Raw genomic sequence first — 26,335 nt, 5'->3', positions numbered from 1 at the left:
AAATGAGGTCAAATTTCATTAGATTTTAGGTGGTGAACTAGGCAAGTAAAGGTAAACAATCCTGTACTTTTCACTTTAGGCTGCCGCTCTGTTGTTGACTACGCTGGAGGGTTTCCTACTTTGGGTCCTACTAAGTCATTTGAAAAACCAAATCATGGTTTCAGGCCTTCAATTTGTCATCATGTTTGTAATTTGTTACCCCAGGGAGAAAGTTCAACCAGTGTTCTGTGGCTTCTCTTTTCAACTGTAAGCCATTGAAAACGCTCAGGAACTCACAGTTTTAGTCCATGCATGCACAGAAAAAGGGTCTCCTTGCGAAGATAGTTATTTTTGTTTTGTTTTAAAGGCCCCATTGATTCTTTCAGTTTGTTCATTTCCTTTACAAAAAGAATTGTGGCAGAATAGTGCCCTATGGTGAGATCAACATCTGTCTTTTTTTGTCTCTCTAACTTAGTGAAGTAGATTGGCCAACCTCCAAAGTACTCACATCACTTATAATTGTAAGATTAGCACTGAGTCCACATGAGAGGTTTAAAAACGTCATAGTAATTTCATTCCTGTAGTAATAAATATGCTATCAAACAAAAGCAGCCATGAAATCATGCCAAATAATTTTGTCATATATTAGTATTATTTCTTTTATTTGTATAATCCATATTCAGTCATCTCTATTTCTGGCATTAGATTTGGGGTGTTGTACAATGTAGATGAAAATATTTTTCTTCAACCCAAAGTCAAAATAATAGCTCCTCATTCCATAAAGCCTCTCTGGGCAATTACCATTCTGCACTTTTTTGTTTGTTTGCGGTCACCCCTAGGTTATTTTTTCCCCTTATGATATTCCTAATATTCCTAAAATAGTGTGGTTGCGAATTTTAGGTATGGGAATTTCAATCTTGCACAGGCTTGTTTGACGCCTTAGATAGCTGCCGTGGATACTGTCTTCTTCCTTTTCTCGTCTAGACATTAGCTTTATCTCCTGCTCCTTGAAAATGTTTCACTGCCCATCACCATTCTAACAGCTTTGCCATGCATGTGCTTTGATTGGCAAATGCCCTCTTAGTTTACATGCAGTGTTTATTACTTTTCCCCTTTTAATTCTGGTGTATTTATTGCACTTTTATCACATATATAATTTCTCTTAAGAATTAGTAACTAAAAACAAAGCTAAAGATAATATATAATGTAAATAAATTTTCAGATTAATTGCAGTTTACTCATTAATATTTGATTTGATTCTTAATATCAAGAAATAATTTCAAATATGGGATTTATGAAATAGTATCTAAGCCATGGGGTATACAACTATAATGTCATATACGGCATATACAAACTGGAATGTGGATAACAACCAAATATTTTAGAAAAACCTTTAAAAAATCTCTTAATGATAAGTAACTATTGGGGCCGGCCTGGTGGCGCAGTGGTTAAGTGCGCACATTCTGCTTCTCGCTGTCCTGGGGTTCGCCGGTTTGGATCCCAGGTGCGGACACAGCACCACTTGGCAAACCATGCTGTGGCAGGCATCCCACACATAAAGAAGAGGAAGATGGTCACAGATGTTAGCTCAGGGCCAGGCTTCCTCAGCAAAGAGAGGAGGATTGGCAGATGTTAGCTCAGGGCTAATCCTCCTCCTCAAAAAAAAAGACTATTATTTACTTCAAGTTTTGAAAACAGTACTAGATGATTATAAGTTCCAATGTTCATTAACTAAAAAGAATACATATTATTATATATAAGTGACCAAGAAAAACAGTTTAAGTTTTCTACTGTTTCATTATCCTTTTTTAGTTTGTATCCTGCTTTCCTTCAAAATTTTGGAGCAACCCAGTGTTTATTTCTGGACCCCCCTTTTTTTTTCAGCCAAACTCTCTTACTAAGTGTCTCACTCAATTCCATGGCTTCTACACACGATCTATTTGTTACATTGCCAGACCTGATCTATCTCATGATTTTAAGATTGTACATCTGACTTAGCATCTCTACTTGGATGCCATCTCCATTAGTGTATCCTGTAAGTTCTGTTTGAAGAATAGAGCTGTCCATTTTGATCCGTCTCTATGGCTCGTGTCCTGGTTCAAGCGAGCACGATTTCTTCTGGCAGCAGCTCTTTGACTGACCTGTTTGCTCTCACTCTTGCCCCTTTACATGTTTGCACTTTCTCTTCTCTTTGCACGAAAGTTCTTACCCTGGCTCTGCCCTTGAATCTCACCCTTAATTGGGATGATGGAAAGAACAGCTCAGATAATATGTAGGGAATCATGTTTTAAATGGCAAAATCCTCTCTAAATATTAGGCTTTATTTTTCTTAACATGACATTTTGTACACACCCAGTGTGGTCCACAAATAAATTCATATTTCTCCCCAAATCTATTCTGTCTGCAGTACTCCCTGTCCGTGACGACAACATTGTCCACTCAGTTATCAGGAGAGAAAGCTTTGGAGTCATCTGTGACACCTTGTTCATTCTCATCCTTCATTGTAAATCAATCACCAGGTCCTCAAATTAACTTCTTTAATATATTTCAAACCAATCATTTCTAATGACAACCCTGTACTCTGTAGTTACATTATCTTTCAATGAATTGAACATTTACTTGACTTTGCTGAATACACACTTCTTCCTACCTCCTACCAAATCTGTGGTCCACATAGCTACAATGTTTAAGATCTAAATTGGGTGAGGTTACTCCATTCCTTAAATCCTTTAATAGTGTTTTTTAAACTTTAATGTGCACTGAAATCACTTGGGAAGATTGATAAAAAGATTTTGATTAGTAACTCTGGAATGGAGAGTCTGAGAGTCTGTATTTCTAGTAAGTTCCCAGTTGATGCCAGTGCTCTGTGGATGATACTTTGAGTAGCAAGGATTAGATGACTCTTAGCTATACTTAGAATAAAAACTAAAACCCATCTATGGTCTATTAATTCATACATGATTGATCTCCTTCTTGCCTTCTTTAACAGCCTCATATCATCTCTTACCAGTTTCCTCCTCAATCTCAACATTCTGCACTGCCTTTCAGTTCCTTGAAGGGATGATGCTAATTTTTGCCACAGGGTATTTATACAAGCTCTTCCATCTTTTTGGAACAGCTCTTACCCAATATTCACCCTTTTCCGGGCAATTCCTACTCAGTTCAGATGTCTCAGCTTAAATTTCACTACTTCAAGGAAGTCTTATTGGACTCTAAATATGCTTCAATGCTTCTTCTTTTACTTCTTTATTATATCCTGTGTTTCCCCCCATCGCACATATCATAGCTGTGATTAAGTAATCAATTACGTTATCAACGTTTGAATATCTGTAACCCCCACAGGTGTAAGTTCATTGAAGGAAGTTTCTTTTCTCTGGTTCGGTGCTATATCCCCTGTATGTAGCACAGTGGGTGCTATATTTCCTGCCTTTAGCCACATAGGTGGATATTCTACAAATTGTTGTTACCTGTGATTATTTAGGAAGCTTATTTTCTTGGTAGGAGGGCAGGTTTTACCAGATTTAGAATTTTGAATCCTAATGAAGGTCAAGATATAGATGCTAATGGTTTTAGCTGCTATCTGATGAAGAAAGCAAAGAACTACCTGATAGTCACACCCATCAGTGGAGAACACAATGACAGATGGGAGAGAGAACAGTTAATTCTTGGGAAATGAGCTGGCACTTGGTCTAGTAACAAATAGTAACTAGTTACTAACAGTAGTATGATGAGAGTAGATAGGATGAACAGGGCTGCGAAAGTTAGAGTATGAAACTAAGTGGAGAAGGTAAGAGAAGAATGACATCTGGGCTGTGCTTTATTGGCTGCAATGGAGTTGTCATTATCATTCAGAAAAGGAAATTGTCATAGTTCTGAGGACCAAGGAGCCAGGAGCAGAGTGAAAGTATCAATTAACCATGGGCTGAAGGAATGAGGAAGAGGGAATGGGGGAGTTTGAGTTCAGAGTCAAACTAGGAGAGAATTACTGTTGAATGCCAAATGAACACACAGTGAGACCAGAAGTATAATAGCCTAAAGGTAGGATAGTTATGAAAATTGAAGATTGGATGATAGACCAGGGATTAAGGCGCACAAGACCAGGCATCTGAGATGAAGTCCTAGGACACTGCATGACTGCAGCTGAGTATTCTGATAACCACATCACATCTCCTTGGCAACTTCACTTTGCGCAACATGTGATCTTTCTCATGGAGGGCAGAGTAAAATGGGTAAGAAGCCAAAGTGGGGAGATGTAGTGTAGGCACAAAGCACCCACACTCGGTGCTCAGAAGCAGAGGTGGCTTTTATGTCAGAGCGCTCTATTCGTCTCAATTAACCTACTTTGCTCCTAGACGAATCTCAAAAGAGAACATTGCATGGTATGCTGCGATATGCCAATGCCCTAATAAATCCTTGGACAATTTTTGAAATAAGGGAAGTTGGCCATGGGGACCTTTCTTTTCCGCTTTCTGTATTTATTACCTGTCTCCTAATAGTTTCCTTTCCAAGTCTATTGGGTCTCTCCAGCTGTCCTAAACCAGGGCTTTTCAAAAATAAGCATTTGTCAGAATCACCTGGAAGCCACGTTAAATTCAGATTGCTGCTCCCTCCCAACCCCCACTCAGAATTTCTGATTCACTAGGAATGGGTGGAGTCCAGTAATTTGCATTTATCTAGCAAGTTCCCAGTGGATGCTGATGCAGCTGGCCCAGAGCCACACTTTGAGAACAATTGCCTTAAACTTTCTACCTTGCTACTTTACCCAAATTTGTCATTCCCTGAGGCAAGAAGCCTATTAACTAAAATCACGTGATTCCCCAGATCTGAAACATATCAACTAAAATCAAAACTGTTTCAGGGCATATAAACTCGGCAAAATTTAGTCATCTGATGAAATGATGTATACAAATGTGTGAATGACTAATATCCACAACAATTTCTCAAGCTTCATTAGATTTTTGTTAATTGAGATGGGTCTCTAATGAGAAGAACCTTAGGCAATGTGACCAAATGAAGGGGAAACCTTTTAAATTTTGAGGAAGGATTTTCCTGGGCAGAGTTAATATATTTGGTACGACCAAATTGCTACTTGTGTTCTAGTTCCTTCCTTCACTTCCAAATCCAGATCCTCTACAAATCTGCAAGTCCCTTTTGTCTTATTCCAACTTTACCATTTCATTTCCAGCAGTTCTAGTACAGGTGCTGGAATGAGAATTGTGTGCCAGTGGAGAGGAAGATCCAGTGACATGCAAGTGAGTACTTTGTAAGTTGGAAACCACCTGTGCCACGTATTTTGGTCATCAGCAAAAATATTTCAATGTTGGTTAGGATTCATCTTTCTTCAAATATTTCCCCACGTTTGAGCATATTACCTTGTTTAAAGTGTCTGTGAAAGAATTATTTATTTTTGTCAAGGAACGTTGTTCAGCATGTCCCTTGTGAAAAAGGTAAATTAGACTATAGAATATTACAAAATTACTTTCTCTTACGTCACATGGCATTTCAATGAAAACATAAGAGAATCTCCCATTTGCAGGGGTTATATTTTTTAGTGGTGTCCTATTAGGTGATTTTTATCATAACAGTAGAAGTGCTGATTGCTGGCGTGACCTCAAAAGTGAAATCTTATCTCAAATTCCCTGGCTTGATTTTGTATCTTCACCTCAGCCTTAGGTCAAATGGCCTAAAGCTGAAAATGATAATAGACTTTAATTTTGCAGTTTAGCCTAAATCAGGGAGACAAAACAGAGTCCACTGGAAGGAGAGCTAGAAACACTCTCAAAAGCTGTCAGTTATATGTTCCTATTGACTTTGTTAAAAGACACCTTGTATTTTTAAGAGAGTAAATGTGTTTTTAGAATTCAGAGCTCCTCAGTTTTCTTATTCAAAAGGTGTTTTTAAGTACTTAAGATACAGTAAGCGTTCAATGTTTTTCCCACGTTTGTTTTCTCTTTTCTTTTTTTTTTAATCTGCCAGATTTGCTTTGTGTTTCTCCTTCCCTTTAATCACAGATAGAAAAGAGATTCTGTGTGTCACTTAGTAATTCTTTTGCCAAGATATCCTCAAGCATATTACAATGGACAGGGTAATTTCTTGGATTTTACCAGTTTAATAGCTCGACCACAGTTGGTATTTGGAAAATAGAAAGGATATTCAAATTGCTGCCATAAATTCAAACTATATTTCCTCTTATATATCAGTTTTGAGGATATTTCCTGAAACATATTAGAAGTAAGTGAGCTTTTGAAATTAAGGTTCATTGTCATTTAATATTATCTTGGTTCATGTGAATAAAAATAGGAAAACTAGGCCTTTTATTCTATTTCAAATTTACAATTTGATTACTATGATAATGGATTTCCTTAGCAGTTTGGTTTTGTCTCCGTCATATTGGGCCCTATTGCATAAGCCTTCTTTACATTGTTCTAACAGTTTATTAAATCATGTTAAAAAATCACACTCACCAAAATATTAAAATAGACTCATAGCGAATGTATATAATAGTGAATAAGCTTGAGCCTGCATACAAGGAGCTTATAGTCTTGGTAGGTTGAATTGCAATAAAGACTTTTCAGATGACGGAATTGAGTTCATTTAAAACCAAGCATAAAAAGTTTCAGATCGCTATGTTAAAAAAGGAAACCCCTTCTCTATTTTTTGACCCCTAAAATTCACTTTTCTAAAATGACTCCTAGGCAACTGCTACAACTATTCCAGGTACTCCCGCAGCTATTCAAATTGATCAAGTTTCTCTTCCTGCTGCTCTAGCTACTTTCCCCGGCTCAGCTTCTCTAACCAGCTATTCTGTCTTTCCAAGCTACTCTGACTACTCCCACTTCCCTCCAGTTGGCCTAGCTATTTCAATTAGACAAGATACTAGGATTGAGCAAGCTTATCCTTCAAGTGAGTTTCTTATTTGTGTTTCTGACTTCACCCTATTCAGGTCCCTAAGATCCTTTTCTCCTTTCAGAACTGTGGTGTTCCTGTTACTGCACAAAATTGGAGTTCTCTTGCCCCATGCACATAAACAGACAATTAATTATGGCACCAGCCATTGGGAAAAGAGATCAGCTTCATTCTGCAAGATCAATCTGCAGGGAGAACAGGGCACGTGCCCTCAGATCTGTTTCTCTGATTCAGGGTTTGGTGCAAAATTTAAGAGGCTAGGGAGAATAGGCTGGCACGCCAAAACGCTAGCAGGACAGGTTTTGCTTGGTGGGCTTCAAGCATTTATGGTAAGGTTCAAACATTTATGACAGTGTTCTAAACACTTATGACGAGGCGGGGAAGGAACACTGAATCTTCCTGAATGAGGGACCCTTTGCTTCCGATAAGAGTCTGACTTTCAAGTTCCGGTCTTGTCCGGCTCCTTGGGATCCCTGGGAAGGGGGATCTTTGATTCTGTGGTCATTTCAGGTCAAGATTCTTATTTTGCACTTGCTCTGGCTACATGACTTTGCAGATTTTCTGAAAGGCAATTCTTAATCACTGTGTCGATAAGAGATGGAGTCAGTTGAACTGGTCCTGGAGGGCCCAAGGTTGCATTCCCCTCCCCTTCAAAAAAGAGTAATAGAAAAAAATTAGCCCTGGAACTCTATTTCCACATGCACCTACCAAATAAAAAAAAGTAAAAAGTGATAATACTCTGATATGGAATCTTACCCTCTTCACTTCTGATTTGGCCCCAAGTTAGTGCCTAGGGAAGAAATACAGACTATGATTTGGCAATCAGTAATTTAGGACAGGGCTTTGCAAACTATAGGCTATGGTTCAGATTCAGCCCACTGCCTGTTTTTGTACAGCTCTTGAGCCATATATGGATGGTTTTTAACATTTTTAAGTGTTAAAATTTAAACACTGGAAAAATGTTTGGGAAAAAACATTGGTTGGAAAAAAATCAAAAGAAGATTATTTCTTGACCTGTGAAAAGTATATTAAACTAAAACTTTAATGTCTGTAGATGAAGATGTGTTGAAATACAGTCAGGCTCATTTATTTATGTCTGACTTACCACGTTGAAGCTGAATAGTTACAACAGATACCCTATGACCTACAAAACCTAAAAACATTTACTATCTGTCCCTTTATAGAAAAATGTTGCCAATTACTAATGTGGAATATGGGTTCTCACTGTCATTCACTCCTGGAAATCATTTTGTACTTAGAGAAACACAATAAAATACAACTATATTCAACCTCCAATAACTAAAAAAAATTGAGAGTGAAATTATGTATTCTAATACATGTAAGCATTGAGTACCAAAGGCTTAAAAAATATCTGTGGGGGAAGAAAGCTTAAAGCTAAGAAAAATACATATTTTTTAATTCAGAGGAGAAAGCACCGTTATTTAATTTTACCAGCAGAATACTTTAGATGGTTCACTGAACATCTGTATCTTGAAGGAGCATCATTTCAGAAATTCTGAACCTGAGGCTCCTGGTATCGACCTTCAACCAGTTTCCTGACTCAGCTCTAATAAGGGCTAACAAAAGATCCCAACTCATTTCACCTGTCAACTCAATCTCGCCTAAGGCTGACAGAACAGTTACACTATGTGTTAATCCGTACCGTCTTTGAATCAGTGCATGGTAATTTTATGAGAGAAATATGACAAAAATGAAATATACGTTAGAAATTTATTTAACTCATCTAAAATAATTCTATTGAGATAATGTTTGAAATGATCTTTGAAGAATGGGAGGTATTTTGACAGGTGGAAATGGGAATTGGAGTAATATTTTAGATGGAGGATATAGGTTGTACAGAAAGCCATTGATGGGAGGGTATGGTATGTATTTGAGAAATACAAGTATTTCCAAGTGATTAGAACACATGGTACATATATAAAAACTAGTTAGGAAAGATAGGTTGGAATCATAGCGTGGACTATCTCGAATGTGAAAATAATATGGTAAAGCAGTAGAGAGTCCCTCAAAATTTCAGGAAGTAGAGGGATATGATCAGACCTGTGCTTTAGAATTGCAGTCTCTAAGGTGGTGTGTGCATAAGCAGGGCTTGGCCATCACATTGCAATGGGATAGTGAAGAAAATATTAGAACTTCTCTTATTTGTTTTTAATCTACAATATTAAAATAATGAGCTTTGTAATACTTAATATCTGCATTGCTCTTGCACTGATGTTTAGTTTGTCATATGGTCCTATGTCACATATGGTCAGTAAAGCATCCTTAGGGAAGTGTGGAGATTTCAAACCAGTGGGGATGACAGTGCACCCCTTATTCCTTCTAGCTTTCAATTCACTGTTACTTATTGACATTTATGTCTACTTGGTTAGTGGATTTACGTATTATGTTATCCAATTTTAACTAAGCTTAACTTTACAAAATGAATGAATGTTTTGAGAAAAAAGTTGAAGATCATTCTAATAATTCAAGCACAAGCCATCATCAAGGAAATGGCAGTGATGCCACAAATTTAATTATAAACATTGGTCATTCACATAATAAGGTCAAACAGGATCTAATCTGTCCACAAGTTGGCTAAAAACAAATTATTAAGAGGACAATTTGGTGTATACATAAATATGTGCTATTATTAGTGATATAAATTAGTAACCATGCTTAGGAGGCAATTTAAAATAATATTTTATCTTTATCTCACACTTCAAACATATCTATTATATTTCATTGTTTCACCATGTGAAAAATTTATTAGCCCAGTGGTTAATACACAGTGCTATAAATAAATACTATTATACAGATTAGGGGCAGTCCTCACAAACCTTTTACTCTTAGGTGTGATTAATGGAAAAACTTTGGAATGTAGTAGAGTAAAAATGATAAATCTTCAAGAAGTGACTCGAAATAAAGAGAGTAGTTGAAAGATGGTTTCAGTGGCCCTGGTATGAACTGGGATTGTGGCAATTATAAAAGGAAAGGAAGTAACATTTGCCAGAGATGTTACAGGATGACATGGATGAGATGGAGAAGTCAGAGAGCACAGTGAAGCTTAATGCACGAGTGACTGATGCCTTGATATCCCTGCAGTGATGTCAAGTAGAGAAGAAAAGGTGAAGTTAGGTGCACAGTAAAGTTCTTTTTTTGTCTTTATTTTTAACAGAGAATTATTCAAAAATAGATTTCCTTGTTTTCATTAATGAATTTCTTGAATAGAATGTGGCAGTCTAAGTGAGCCCTGCAAACTGAAAAGCTAACAGAGGAAATTAATTGACCTATATTTTCAGTAATGATCTCCACATGAAGTATAGAGAGAACAGATGTTTTCTGTTTCAAGTTGTGTGTGTCCCCTTTATTTCTCACTTGTCATGCTGTAGTAAGCATTGTTTTAGCAAATTTTTAATTTTGAGAAACATAATACACACTTTTGGAGGTTGTCATTTCATGGTACTTCGTATTGCAAGATTCCCACTCTGGACTGTATTTAAAAACTTGCAAGTTCTAAGAGTTATTTTTTAGTTAGTATGTAATCAAATCAATCGCTGTACCATATATTCGATAACTGGAATAGTTTCAAACTTCAACACAAATTAACTACACACTTTGATTTTTTTAATTTCTGTTAGTTGTGTGTACTTTGCCTGTTTGGTTTGCTGTTCATATGCATACAAATAAGATCGTTTGCCTGTATGATTATGAACTCTAGTACAATATTTTAGTGTAAAACTATTTCAAAATTTCTCTACAAGATGGAGAAGTGCCTTTATTAGCAGGAAAGAAATGATAATAATTGGCCATCAGGGTTGTTTTCATATGCTACTGATTGAGATCATTGGACACTCAGTGACCTCTCAGCTCCTTTCCATAGTGGCGTCCTTTAGAGCCTGTGAATGGAGTAACTGATGTTGTTTTCCTCTTTGCTCTACTTGCAAAGAAGCTTACAATGAAATGTGTAACCCCCCTCTTTTATTAACTGAGAAGTGTCAGGTGTCACGTGTGCTTCTTTACTCAGCCTTATACTTTCCTGAACATATTTTAACTTTTTTTCCCTGAATATGTTTGCTATATTTATTATGTAAGCCATCTAAAACCAATTGTGCAAATTTTTTATATAAATGATATTAATACTTCAAACATACAAAAATATATAGATGATCCTAGAATATTTTTTAGTTCTTGTGTAATTTTGTCAATTATACTGTGGCAAATACTGATCTTTTATAGAAACGCATAAACAATAGACATAATCCAAATTTCACGTAAAAGTATTATTCTTTCAATTTTTAGAAAAAATAAAATGTGCTTTTCCTTTATTATAAGTAAAGCAAGTAATTATAGGACATTTTCAGAAGAGATAATAGAAAATAAATAGCCAGCCTTCTCAGTGATATGTTGACATACTCCTTTTTATTCCTTTGTGTATGTGTACGTGTGTGAACTTAAAGATACCTGAAAATCCGAGTACACCATTCTTCAAGATGTTTACAATATCCTTGCTGAACTTTCACAGTTTTGTCACCCACACTTAATTCTTTAGCACTTTTTTAAAGCAACTTATATCCATCACACTTTCCCATAGGGCCAGCTTAGTTTTCATAGTAACAGTTTTATTTTTGCATTCATGTTTAATTGTTTTAAATAATCTTCAATTAAAACTTATAATAACACCTTGTGCAGATAATTTTAGGAAATACATAGTTGAATCTTTGTAAGAAATCAACTCAACCAGTGGAACAGATGTCAGTGGGCTTATTAGAAAAAGCCTAAGATCCGTGATGATTGAGCAGCTATGGGGTATCAGTAGGTGAATTTTCAGTGTAATTTTGTCTGTGTTTAACTGGAGAAGTAAATATTAAAATAAAATGTGAAGATCTATTGTATATCAAGATTCACCTTTATTCAGATATTTGCCCTAGAATTTACTTTAAGTTACGAACACAACTTGAAAAGCTGTCATTGATGTGAAAAATAGGAGAACAAAAATAGGTTACCAAGTTCAATTGCATTGGGGGAAGGAGGTCTACCCTTTTCTATCAACTTCTGTATTTGAAAAAGTTTACTTAATACATTTCTTAGAAGAAATTATGGAAACTACTTATTTTTCAACATGAAATATTTTAAAACAAATTGCTGTTTAGTTTTCTTTAAGAATTTGAAAATTAAATGACAAAGAAATATTTTAGATCTACAGTAGAAGGTACGTTTTATTCTTTAGCTAATATACAGTTTTGAAACTCTGCTTCATAAATTTCTAAATCTCTTAGTTTATGTATACATCTTAGGTTATTTATCTTCATCTTTCAATTGAGCATTGTTATTAACATATTATAGTTAGGGTATTTATATGGTGAATTTCTATATTCTTGCCCTGTGTCATTTACAATCTAAACATCATATAAATAGGTTATCTCTAATAGGAGAAGTCAATAGGAAACATTTCCATTTATGATCTTAAGATGACATAATTTAAAATGAACGTTAATTTGACAGTGATAGAAATACCGAAGCATATTATGTAATAATCACATAGATGAGCATATTGTTATGCAAAGGAGTCACAGATATATACCACAAATGCCAGGCAAGGTTTATTGGAAAAAACCTAGAAGCAGAGAAATAGAGTCCATGTATCACATGAACTGTAATTATTTCACCATTTAGTTCAGGCATAGATGGCCAATGTGCCAGTAGATAGGGACCCTGCCCATGTGATGCTTTACATATTTATAGTTTGGGGGCAATGGGAGCCTTATGATTAGAGAGGGGTCTTATTAGAAAGAGACAGCCTCTGGATCCCAGTGGCTGGCATCCATGTGTTCTTCTGTTGAGATAATTCAGACCTCCTGAGCCAGTTCTTTATTAAGACACAAAAAGTGGAAAGGAAGTAACCCCATTCCCTAGTCCAGTCAGTGTACATTCTTCATGGTATTCCGATACCGTCTTTTCCTCTTCTAGTCCAGAAAAAATCTATTCGTGTTCTAGATTGTCAAATATGTCATTCCTGGATAATTTCATATCTCTCACTGAGAGGAAAATGTAGCAATGCTGTTATCACTCCCAATGCTATGGTTCTTCAGAACCTCTTTGTACTGAAACAATATAAAAACAGTATAAATCTTCTTATTTCCAAAGTTACCTGATATCATTTATATAATTAAGGTTAAATCATTTGTCATGACAGTGCATCATCCATTATGCAGCACACGAATACTGGCTTCTAATAACTCTCTCAAAGGCTCTAAGTGTGTTTTGTTGATGATGATCACAAATGCAAGTCTGACCTAGAGTATATAGGAAAATGTGAATGATATTTTTTTCTTGTCATGTTACATTCACTATTTAGAATTTTGTAGCACAAAGATAAACAATACACTTTTCAACTATGTGTTCTCTTGGGCTCTTTAGGCTCTAATCACTGAATTTTTAGAGTATTGCCAACACTCTTGACTTCCACATTACCACCACCAAGGAGGATTGGGAAGGGGCCTGTGGACAGAGTGAGAAAAGCCATTCTGTTCACACAAGGAATGTCCATCTTTTGTCCAACATGGGAAAACCAAACTAAGAGAGTAAAGCCTCACTGTATAAAACAGAGGCAAAAGAAAACATTAATTGGAAAGGCCCACTGGATTGTGGAGCAATGGTCTGAAAAGTTTTACGAGGAGATAGGGACACACACTCTTGGAAGACCACCTACCATGTGGTGTAGATTCTATAGAGCTGTTGATGACACCGGCAAAGTGTGAAAAAAGAACACCTACTCCCACCCCACCATCACTGGGAGCCGTAGAACAGAGGTAGTACTGTGCTGGGAATATGGACAGGCAACAAGCAACACATGAGCCCAAGCTTACAGGTCAGTGATTAGACCAATAAAAGAAATACTTTGGTGAGTGATTCATTTACCAGGCTGCCCTACTGGAATTGGCGCCAGCCATGAGGCCCTGGGACAACTCTATAGATTTGAGTCCTGGATTTTCTTGGGATATCTGGTTGACCTCACATAGGTGGGGTGAAGAAAGTGCCCCAATATGGAGAAATAGAGTATAGGTCCAAGGTCCGGCTCAGGACCCTGCCCACCCCCAAACTGGCCAGGACGGTGCTTCTGGCCCCCGTCAGTCCAAAGCATGAGAGGGGCACGTCTGCTGAAGAAGGCATTCTAAGGCAGAGGAGCCGCTCAGAACACTGGCACTCATATCTCCTCTACCCCAAAGAATAATATTGTTCTGTTCCTCTCCGTGGAAGCTGAGAAGTCCCATATAAAAGATATTCAGATGCCAAAGCTTGAGGGATTCCCAACAAAGTTGTCATGCCCACTCTGTGAAGCCCCACCAGTAAACAAGGCTTGCTCCTGCGCCTAGAACAATCAACCTTTCATATAGTTTCTCACTGTTAAGTGTGAATAAACAGTCAATAATCAAAATCGATTTGAGGAAACCTTCTATTTTGGAAAAAAAATGGGAAAATTAATTCAAAGAATTTGAAGGGAACAAATAATGAGAGAAAGCTGAATACTTCAAAATCACTATATTGACTTTACTCAGAAAAACACACACAGAAATTGTTGCATATGGGTAACCACAAAAAATATATATGTAAAAATAGAACATTCTGAAGACAAAGAAGAGCTCATATAAATAAAAAATAATAGCATAAACATAATAAAAGGAAGATAGAAAAGTTAGAATAAAAATGGGTAATATTTCTTAGAAAATAGAGCTCCAAAGACAAAGAGAAAATAAAAGAGAACAAAAGGGATAAAAATGCTATGAAATGAGAAGATTAACAAGGAGAGCCAGTGGCCAATTAAAGGGAATTTCTAGGGGCCAGCCAGTGGCGCAGCGGTTAAGTGTGCACGTTATGCTTCTCCGCAGCCCGGGGTTTGCCGGTTCAGATCCTGGGTGCGGACGTGGCACTGCTTGGCACGCCATACTGTGGTAGGTGTCCCACATATAAAGTGGAGGAAGATGGGCACGGATGTTAGCTCAGGGCCAGGCTTCCTCAGCAAAAAAAAAAAAAAAAAAAAAGAGGACTAGGCAGTAGTTAGCTCAGGGCTAATCTTCCTCAAAAAAAAAAATAAATAAAGGGAATTTCTATTAGAAAATAGAATGAAGTTAAATGAACAAATAATAATAAAATCTAATTTGTCAGTACCAAAGGACATCTTTTCTAGATTGAATGGAAAAAGACTGCTGCCAAAACATATTACCAGGAAATATCAGAAGAAGCAGCATAAAGAAAAACTCTAAAATTTTCCAGACTGTGAGCAAACAAAAGGTAACAAATAAAAAATACGATATTGAAAGGATTGTATATGAGAGTAATACCAGAGAGTTCTATTTCCAGCAATGTTGGATTAATTTTTTGAGGAGCAAGCCCCTTATCCAGAACTATGAGAAAAGCTACACACACACACACACACACACACACACACACACACACATCTATTTAAAGACGTTAGGATAACATGAGAGCAGCCCCAGGTTTCCAATAAGACCCAGAAGAGCTACCTACTAGGAGAAAGAGCAAACAGGAAATAAATCCTCATAAGACTAAAAGCTCTGATCTAGTTAAAAGCCAGACAAAACAAATATGGTCTGCCCCTACAATAACCACCTGCCACAAAGCAAAATTAACTCCTTCCTGGAGGAAGATATCCAGAATCTCAAATTACCTCTATAGTTTTTATATGCAATGGCCCATATTCAATGAGAAATTATCATTCATGACAGAAGGCAATGAAACAATAATCAAAAATCAGAGAAAAAAGTAAATGGCAATAGCAATAGGCCCACAGGTGTTGCATATATTGAAATTATCAGAAATGGGATTTAAAGTAACCATGATTCACATTTTCAAGAAAAATGGCTGACAGAAATCAACAGAAAGAAAAAAATCGAACAAATTCTAGTACAGAAAAATATAGCTGAAATCAAGAATTTGATAAAACAGGAGATTAGACTTGCAGAAGAGAGAATTAGTGAATTGGGATAATGATTTTGAAGCAAAGAAAGGAAAAAGAGATCTATGAAACCTAGTGAAAATTCCTAGCACACATGTAATTGTCCTAGAAAGAGAATAGAAAGAATGGGACTAATGAAATGCTTGATGTTTTATTTATTTCACAAGCATTTTCCAAGAAGTTAAAGATAAGAGCTAATGATCAGGATGATATTTAAAGGGACTACCAGAAGAACAGCTGTGGAGAAGCCCTAGAAACAACCACTCCAGATTGCAGCAGGAAGACAGATCAGTTTCATAGTCAATGCTTCCGAGAAAAATAAAAAGTGAACTCGTACATTGTACTGAATGTATACGTAATGTGTCTATATTGACAGTACATTTATTCTAGAATTTTTGGAATAGAATTGGAGAAATGAATATACAAAACTAAGCAAATTAAATGAGTCAATCTTTTACTCCATGGAAAAAGAACTAGGGGCCAGCCCGGTGGCACAGTGGTTAAGTTCGCACGTTCTGCTTTGGTGGCCCAGGGTTTGCCAGTTCGGATCCCGGGTTTGGACATGGCATGCTGTGGTAGGCGTCTCACACATAAAGTAGAGGAAGATGGGCATGGATATTAGCTCAGGGCCAGGCTTCCTTAGCAAAAAGAGGAGGATTGGCAGCAGTTAGCTCAGGGCTAATCTTTCGTAAAAAAAAAAGAATTATATAAAGAAAGAAATGTCACCATCTATGAACCACTGCTTTTTCTGGAAGAAGGGGGAGAGAAGTGTGTTTGAGGACCTGATATACGAAAAGTTAACTCCTTATATTCCTTAGTAAATAGTCCACATTGAATGTCTAAAAATAAATAATAGCTATATAAGTACACTGTTTTAAAGTATGGAAGAAAATGTGAGAAAAAGGAAAATACTTGATTTTTGTTTTATTTTAGTGAAAAGGAAACAAGAGGGAAAAAGATACAAATGGAGTATGCTGGGGAAACAAGATCTCGGTTGCTCTTTAAGCTTTGTAATATACATACAGCTCCTTTATAAATAGTAGTATATGTTTATGTAATGTATATATATATAATATAGCATATATAGTATATATTATAAACTGAACTACAGTTTATATTTATATATAAATAGTATATATATATAACATATATAAATAGTATTCTCATAAAATAAAAAGTAAAGTAAGAAGAAATAGTATTTCGAGTTCTATGCATTGGTAACAGGTAAATGTAGGATTGCACGCCAGCTGTTTCACTTTCTGACTGTATGACCTGGGCAGGTTAATTAACTTCTCTAAGTGTCCGTCTTCTCCTCGTAAGTAAATAATAGTAGCCCTTGCCTTGTCTGTTTTTCTGAGGCTCAACTTATACAAAAATATTAGCACCTTGTCAGGCACATAGTGAGTGCTCAATAAGTGCTAGTTATTATAATTAGTAGATTAATAGAAGCAAAATAGAAGTGATTGTGGTAATATTAGGAGATAGAGTTTATTTCACCTGTTTAACATTAACTGTGTGCTTTGCAAGCAAGTTGGCAAATTAATATCTAGTAAAAACTGTAAATATGGTTCATGGCCGATGACTTTCTTTACTTTCCTCTTTATGCCTCCTTTCTCTCAATTAATGGCACATAATCTTGACTTTGTCTACATTTCAACCTTGAGCATTCTTTAAACTGGCAATGCCGTGTCCAGCTGTCCCCTGATGTCTATCCTCCGGAATTTCTAAGTGGGCTGACATCTTTTGTCTTAGGATTGGGAGAAAAATTAAAGAGCTGTACCAGTCTGTATCTGTAACATCACTGATTTTCAACTCACATGTAGCTACTTTCCACACCCATTTTCTCTTTCAGCCACATTTCTTTGGTTAATAGCGATTAATGTAAAGTAATTTTAAATAAAAGTTTAAGCAAAACCCACAATATCAAAGAAGCGCTTGAAGTAATGTAATTGTTTCCTTTATTGCAAATTTTATTTTAAACCCTCCCAATTATCATCTTCATTGACAATATAATCAGGACTTAATGCTGAGTTGCTGTTAATTTTTAATGCTACTTATGTTGTTTAATACAGTGTATAATTTGGCACTGAATCTTCTAGTAGGACTAAGCTTTGACATCCTCTGCAATCATCCACTGAAAACGAACATCTTTAATCAATTAACCCCCTCCTGCATTTCATCTTAGAATGTATATAGCACTGCAGATTGTTTAAAATTTTGGAAAATTTATAAATGAGACTTCACTTTTAGAAAAACAAAAACAGAGGCCAGCCCAGTGGCGCAGCAGTTAAGTTCACATGTGCTGCTTCTCGGAGGCCCAGGGTTCACTGGTTTGGATCCCGGGTGCAGACATGGCACCACTTGGCAAGCCATGCTGTGGTAGGCATCCCACATATAAAGTAGAGGAAGATGGGCACGGATGTTAGCTCAGGGCCAGGCTTCCTCAGCAAAAAGAGGAGCACTGGCAGTAGTTAGCTCAGGACTAATCTTCCTCAAAAAAGAAAAACGACAAAAATGTTAGAAAGATACTAAAATTTTCTCCAAAGATTAAAAATATATAGTTATAAAATATTATATTTCTGAGAAGTCATTATAAAGTAATCACTTCTTAGCAAATTTTCAACTGTGGACTTTTTCTGTTAATCAAATGATGTTACTGGCGTCTAATTGCTCTAAATGAAGCTGAATATTTAGAATAAGAGTGTGCCCCTTTAGAGAAAAACATATGTCATGGTGAAATCATAGTTCATTTAAATCCTCAGGAGAGTTTTTACCAACATGGTGGCTGGGAACTAGCTTTCCTGGGACTTTGACCTTGAGTTAAGGATACATTTAAAGCTTAGCTTATTAAGACAAGCTATTGTTTTCAAATGGGTACGCAGCTCCCATTCCCTTGGGAATATGTAGGTGCCTGTCTAGTCTGGATTTCAAATACCAATAGAGAATCATAATTAGAGTATAGCTGCAGTTTCATGAATATTCAATCACTCCATAAAAAGAATTAACTTGAACCATAGATCAATTACATGAAAGTTGATAAGCTCCTTTAGCAGGTACGATATTTTCAGGGAACAAATTCAGGTGCAAAAGAAATGTCATTTTCTTTATTTTTTTCTATAATTCAAATTAATCATTCTGTATGATAGCAGAAAATTTAATATAGTGCAGTTTTTCTCAGTCATTTTAGTTTTAAACTCCATCATAGCCTGCTCTCATCTTTTCTTCTCTCATCTTCTTTTCCGTGAGATGGCATGTGCAATCCAGGGTCGGTGGGTGGGGTGGTTTCCATGACTTGCACAATGCTATGGCCTGAAAGAAGTCCCCAGTACCACTTTTTCATCCTCTGTGGTGTGACTCACCCACTGGGTCCTTGTCTTATCTAATTATGAATGGTTGATATCTGCCGCCAAGAAGTCCATGTCGCCATTTGGTCACTAACTCTACTGTCCACTCTAGCATCAGAGGATCAATCTCGTGGTCCCAACTTAAGATCTGTTTGATATAATGCAATCTTCCAAGCTGTTCATAACCATACAGGAAGAAAAGATGACTGCTCATTGCAATATATTGAGTTTATATGTAGGTTATGAAAGACTCTCTCAGACTCTTTGGATGGCAATTCTGCTATTTTCTCTTATATTCTGAATTCATGGGGGACTCTGTGGCTTGTGTGCCTGACAAAAAGTGAAGTACAATTCATCTCTACTCTTTATTTTATTTTATTTTATTTTATTTATTTATTTATTTATTTATTTATTTTTGAGGAAGATTAGCCCTGAGCTAACTACTACCAATCCTCCTCTTTTTTCTGAGGAAGACTGGCCCTGAGCTAACATCCGTGCCCATCTTCCTCTACTTTATATGTGGGACGCCTGCCACAGCATGGCTTGACAAGCGGTGCCATGTCTGAACCTAGATCCGAACCTGAGAACCCCGGGCCCTGAAGCGGAACATGTGCACTTAACCGCTGTGCCACCGGGTCAGCCCCGCATCTCTACTCTTAAGTCCCCAAACCCATCTGGAAGTTTTCTCCCACTCCCTAGCTACGCCTAGATGCCCTATAGGATGCATAGCTTCCCATCGATGTTTAACCCTTTACGTTCTGCTCCAACTCCATTCCCTCTCTTGTAGGAGTTTGTTTAGATGGAAGACGGCAGTGTCAAGCAGAGTAAGAGGAGAAAAGAAAACCAACAAACAAACCCCACAAGTCTGCCTTGTGTCTCCCTATATCGCAGAGCAACACTTCTTTGAAAGTTATGCTCAGGACTAATATCCTAGGAGTGTGATGAGCTTTGATTGAGTGTTTTAATTAGAAATTTCCCCATAATACCATCACTGATGGAAATTATTATTTAAAAGCGAATACAACATTCTAATACTGCCAATAATTGTAATCCATTCAACCTTAAGGACATCAAATGTCATAGCAATTGAAAGTCAGGAAAGTGAGGAGAAAGAAAAGAAAGTGAGGGATAAAGGAATGCTGGAGCCTCACATCTTATACTATTTAGGCCCTGGTCTCTTCTGGTTCTATTTAACCAACATTCATACAATCCACAGTCGTCCTTCCGCTATGACCAATCCTGTTTCTTCATATCTATTTACTTGCACTGTCCCCTTAACTCGTTTACCTGTGTTCCGCTTTTTAAAGCTCAAGCATGGTGCTTTGTATATACAGGTCTGTTAATACATGTCTGTATCATCGTATAAGTGAATATTGTATAAGTGTCTGCTCAATATTGTATAAGTGAAATTTTATTTATTTAAATGTTTTATTATTTAAAATACAGGTTGCAAAGTTTAAAAGCAATTAGCTTGCTGGTGTGTTTCAGGTGAAGAACCTGGTTGGAGTCCTTTTGGCAAAAGTACAAGGTGTAAAGGGTGGTTTGGATTTGAGAGGCAAGAACAGAACACAAGTAAGACTGAGATTAAGATGGTTCATAAGTCAAGATTAAAGCCAGGAAGCAGGTTCAAGAAAGAAGGATTTAAGGTGAGAGTCAATAACTCAGGGGGGCTCTGTTTCTGATTAGACTGGGCTTGAGGAGATCACTGGTTTGGCTCTGTTGAGCAGTGTAACATGGTGATTAAAAATATTCCAGGGGCCCGCCCAGTGACACAGTGGTTAAGTGCACATGTTCCGCGTCGGGGGCCTGGGGTTCACAGGTTCAGATCCAGGTGCGGACATGGCACTGCTTGGCATGCCATGCTGTGGTAGGCTTCCCACATATAAAGTAGAGGAAGATGGGCATGGATGTTAGCTCAGAGCCAGTCTTCCTCAGAAAAAAAAAAAAAAGAGGAGGATTGGCAGATGTTAGCTCAGGGCTAATCTTTCTCGGGGGGGAAAAGTATTATATCTGTTCGTTCTGAGGTCAGCCTGTCCTGTACACAAATCCTCATTTACCCCTTCTGACTTCGTAAACTTTTCCCAGGTTCCCTTTCTGTAAAATAGCAATGTTAATAGCACTTACATAGTAGGATTCATAGTGAAGCTCATGAGGTACATCAGAAAACAAATTGATTCTCCTTCTCTCTCATGGTTTATTTTGTGGGATCTTTGGACATACTGTGAAGTGGGTGACTAAATCTTGACCAGCTGATTATAATTTCTCCCTCAGGCTGCTCACCTGAGGTTCTAGCTCCAATGGATGTTTCCTAAATGGAACTTAAACTCAGGGACCTACACATGCACAAGCTCTATCCAAAGCCGTGAGAGCGAACTTAACAATATGTTTACATGGTCATGTTTTTATTAATTTTCAAAACTAAGATATCTTTCATATTGTTTTCTTTTTTTAAAGATTGGCACCTGAGCCAACAACTGTTGCTAATCTTTTTTTTTTTTTCTTTTCCTCCCCAAATCCCTCCAGTACATAGTTCTATATTCTAGTTGTGGGTCCTTCTAGTTGTGGCATGTGGGACACTGTCTCAGTGTGGCCTAATGAGCGGTGTCATGTCTATGCCCAGGATCCGAACCAGTGAAACCCCGGGCCCAGGAAGCGGAGAGTGTGAACTTAACCACTCGGCCATGGGGCCGGCCCCATTTCATATTGTTTTTCACAAATCCCCCTACCCCAACAAATTCCATGTTTCAGGACCTGTGTAATCTAATTCTGCCCTTGCACCAGGCTCTTTTTGCTGAGGTCACTTTACTCTTCAAGATATCCCTCCAGACCACAATCTTGGACAGCCATAGGCTGATATTATTCCAAGAGCAGGTCCATACACTTCAAGTGTGATGTGACATTGGGCCACCATTTTCTCAAACTCTAGAGTAGGCATGTCATCTTATCTGATCAGTTCCTTCTCCTCAATCCCACTCAATTGTATTGAGCCCGTGAATCAGATGATCTCACTGGGAACGGTCTTCTGAAAGCTATCCCTCACTAGGCTTTTACTCCCCATGGATTGGGGAATCAGGATTCATAACACACTATCAATTCTTTCCAAAGAAATGTTCTTGTGAATTTCCAACTTCTTCTGAGTATGTCCAAAATTTTTGTATAGTCTGGAGGTGGAGGTCAACTAAAAATCACACAACAGGTTCCTGGACACCTCATTTGTAAGTCCTGTTTTGGACAGGTAGCATATCACATTGGGAAGTGGAAGGCACTGAGGATCTTAGTGCCTCAGACGAACCGAGTGAGGATGCAGATGTTTTAGCAACTGATCCACATGTACAAAATTTGAAGAATATTTAGAAAGTTGTGAGAATTCAAAAAAAATAGCTATTATCATTGTCAGAATGCCTGGCAGAACTGGCCCTCCATCCAGAAATGACTCTATACCCTTGAAATGATGTCTGGCTCATTGAAACAATTCCTATGGGAAACTGGAGGGAAAAGGTAGGAAGAATGGAAAGAGAGCTGACACCTGTACAACACTAATTTTTAAAAGACTATTTTAAAAGACTATTGCTTGAATAACATGAAAATAATATTGTAAGCAGAAACAGTCATATTTCTAATTTTGAGGTATATAATGTGCAATTTTTTAAGATTCGGGAATTCTATGTTCCAAAGTGGAGTCACGAGTTATTTTTAGAATGTTTTTTACATGTTCTTTCTGGTAAGGATCAGAGTCACGTAATTTAATTGCACTAAACTATTCAATTTGCATCTTCCCTCTAATAAAAATAGGGCTTCAATAAAAAATAAGTAAGATGGCTCTGCATAGGCACCACATTTAATTTTCTATTGTTTCCACTTCAGGTAAAATGTAAAGCTGTAGTTTTTCTTTGCAAAAGTAATTGTACAAAGCTAAGAACATTTAAATTCATGGAAACAATTTTTATAGAACAAAAGAAATAGAGGCAACTAGAATATAAGAGTAGGTAGATTAGACTGAATAAGCGTTAATAATTTTTATTTGACCCTCCTTGTTCTTTAGCATAATATTCTTTAACATAAAACAAAAGATGTAGGTGGGTTGTTTACTTGTTTTATATTTCATGTTCTAAGGAGAAATGCATGCAGCTAATTATCATGCTCAGAAAAGAAAACCATTCACACGGAAAATGAAACTTGAAAAACAGTATGCATATATTTCAGCTCTAATAGTGCAAGAAAGAAGTTACACAGCATTTTTCTTAAGGTGTGAAATACAGATTCTTGAGAGTTCATATTCTTCATAAGTTATGTTGTCTACTGTGTATGTGGATCTCTTTAAATGTTTGAAAAATACTGTATTTTATTTTGCATTTTAAATAATGGTGCACACTTTCTCCACTTGTATCTTATATACATTTTCCTCTCATTTTGTGATATTTAAGTAAGAGAGAGACAAGAGAGCTAAGTAAAAGAAGTTTGTACTAAGGCAAAAATTATAGGAATCAAACTGTAGCTGAGGGTATGAATTTCTAGGTGAAATAAAAATGATGATAATAATCATAATATAAAAAATAATAACAATAACCATAATAGATATATTTGGGATTTTGTTCAACTTTCTTTCCTTTAAGATACCACAGCTCTTTCTAAGTATCTTGCTCTGTCCATGTAATTTGGCTGGGTGAGATTACAGGTCCTGCCCTAGAAGAAACATAACTTAGACCTTATCAATTATGCATTCCAGCTCCTTGGGTACTGGTATTGGTTCAGGATGTATGTCCCGAAAGTCCAGAATTCCCTAGTTCTTTTGTAAAGCTTACAAAAAATTATGTTATCATCTGGACATTTCCCGCTAGAAGGGCAAAATAGTCACAAGCTGCTGGAGATCAATGTTCCTAACATGTGAAGAAAACCCACTTAATGAAGCCAACACAGAAGAAAATAGAGAAAAAGAGCTGGAGACAAAGAGACACTCTAATAAGAATTAGAGATTTAGATTCAGCAGAGCCTAAAACTAATTCTATTCTTTGGTCTTTTAATTGATTTGAATAAATCAATTCGTTTTTTGCTTAACATATTTTGAGTTGAGTTTCTTACACTTGCAACTAAAAGGTGGTCCTGAATGGGAGACAGTTAATTTGGGTCTAGAATTGTGTTAAGGGCTTACACAGATTGTCATATTGAATTTTACAAGTCTTGACTTTTTAGAACTGGGTAAATGTAAAGAAACAAAGTGACTTATTCAAAGGTACAACTGATCAAAGAAGGAATGAAGTCAGACAAGTGAAAAGATAGTCTTAACAGTTGGATGGAATGAGTAAACTGTGGATGAATGACAGCCTCTGTGACTTTTTCTCTCTCCATTTCTATAATACCTAGTTGATATAACTATATGATATTTCCTGCATCCTGCAGCTGTCCTTTTCATCATCTTCCTTTCTCCATTTTAGTTGATGGGAATTTTCACTATCCTTACCTTAAAAAACTCTAAGTTATTTTACTACTCTTGTGTCTATTCTATTTTCTCTACCAATCAATTTGTGGTGAAGAAATTCTAAAAAAGTCTAATATTTTAAAATAGATTACATTTGACTAAAATATCAAATATTACGATACAGGATGTTTTCCCAAAAATCTGTTTGTATCAGTGTGATCATTTCATATAAATGCAAAAGCTATGTCTTTTTCTTTGTACTGTTCTTTATCCAAGTGATTATAAGGTCTTTAGTGGCTAAACGTTCGTAAGTAATGATTATCATAATAACTTTTTTAATTTATAGTTTTTTGAACTTTCTTTTTTGAAATAATTTTAGACCTATAGAAAAGTTTATTTCTGGTACACACATCACTCAGCTTCTCCTAATGTCAACATCTAACATTACTATGGGACATTTGTCAAAACTAAAAAATTAAAATTCATACTCACTATTAATTAAACTATAGGTATTGTTCAGATTTTACAAGTTTTTCTGCTAGTGTGCTTTTTTCTCTTCCAGAATTCCACTTTGTACTTAGTTATCATGTCTCACCTTAGGATCCTCTAAAGTGCGAGAGTTCCTCAGTTTTCCTTATCTTTCATGATTTGACACTTTTGAAGAATTTTGGTTACTTACTCTGCAGAATGTTCTGAAATTTGGGTTGGTCTCATATTTTCTCATGCTCAGAGTGCCAAAAACGCATAATTGGGCAAGAGTAGCATAAAAGTGATGTGCCTTTCTCAGAACATCCATCTTGTTGATTGTAGGTGAAATTAACCAGATAGCTTGTTTAAAGTGAAGTCTGCTGGGTTTTTCCAGTTTAAAGCTACCATCTTTCCTTTTGTAATTGATAAATATCTTGGGCGAGAGAATTTGAGAAAATTCAAATTTCCTGTTTTTCTTCAGGCTTTGGTCTACGTTCTCAGACTTGTTTTGACTTTTCTAGTTTGCTTACTTTTCCACACAAATGTTACAATCAGCTTGTCCCTATCTATGAAAATGCCTGCTGGGATCTTGATTGATATTGAATTGAATCTCTATACCTCTTTGTGGAGAAATGACATCTTAACAATATCAAGATTTCGAATACATGGATATATTTCTCCATTAATTTAGATTTTCTTTTATTTATTTCATCACTGCTTTTTAGTGTTTAGCACAGAAATCTTGTACATATTTTTAGATTATACCTAAATATTTCATTACTTTTGTGATGCTATTGTAAATGGTACCTTTTTATTTCAAATTTTAATTGCTCCTTGCTAGTTTATATAAATGTAATTGATTTTTCTACATTGACTTTATCATATACTTTTGCCAAAACTCAATTATTAATTCTAGAAGGTTTTTTTGGTAAATTCTTTGGAATTTTCTATGTAGATAATCATGGCCTATGAATAGATGCAATTTCAATTCTTACTTCCTAATCAGTATGTCTTTTATTTGCTTTTTGGCTTTATTGCACTGTCTAGGGCTTCCGGTACATGTTGAATAGGAGCGGTGAGAGAGGATCTACTTGCTTTGTTCTTGAACTTAGAGGAAAATCACTCATTAATTCATCATTAAGTATTATATTATCTCTATGATTTTTTTAAATTTATTTTTCATTTTTACATGCCCATTACAGGGTTAAGTTCCTCTTTATTAGAAGGTTGCTGAGAGTTTATATTATG

Source organism: Equus quagga, chromosome 7 (genome assembly GCF_021613505.1).
Source record: "Equus quagga isolate Etosha38 chromosome 7, UCLA_HA_Equagga_1.0, whole genome shotgun sequence".
In the NCBI taxonomy this organism is placed as follows: domain Eukaryota; kingdom Metazoa; phylum Chordata; class Mammalia; order Perissodactyla; family Equidae; genus Equus; species Equus quagga.
This window is presented reverse-complemented; position numbering follows the sequence as displayed.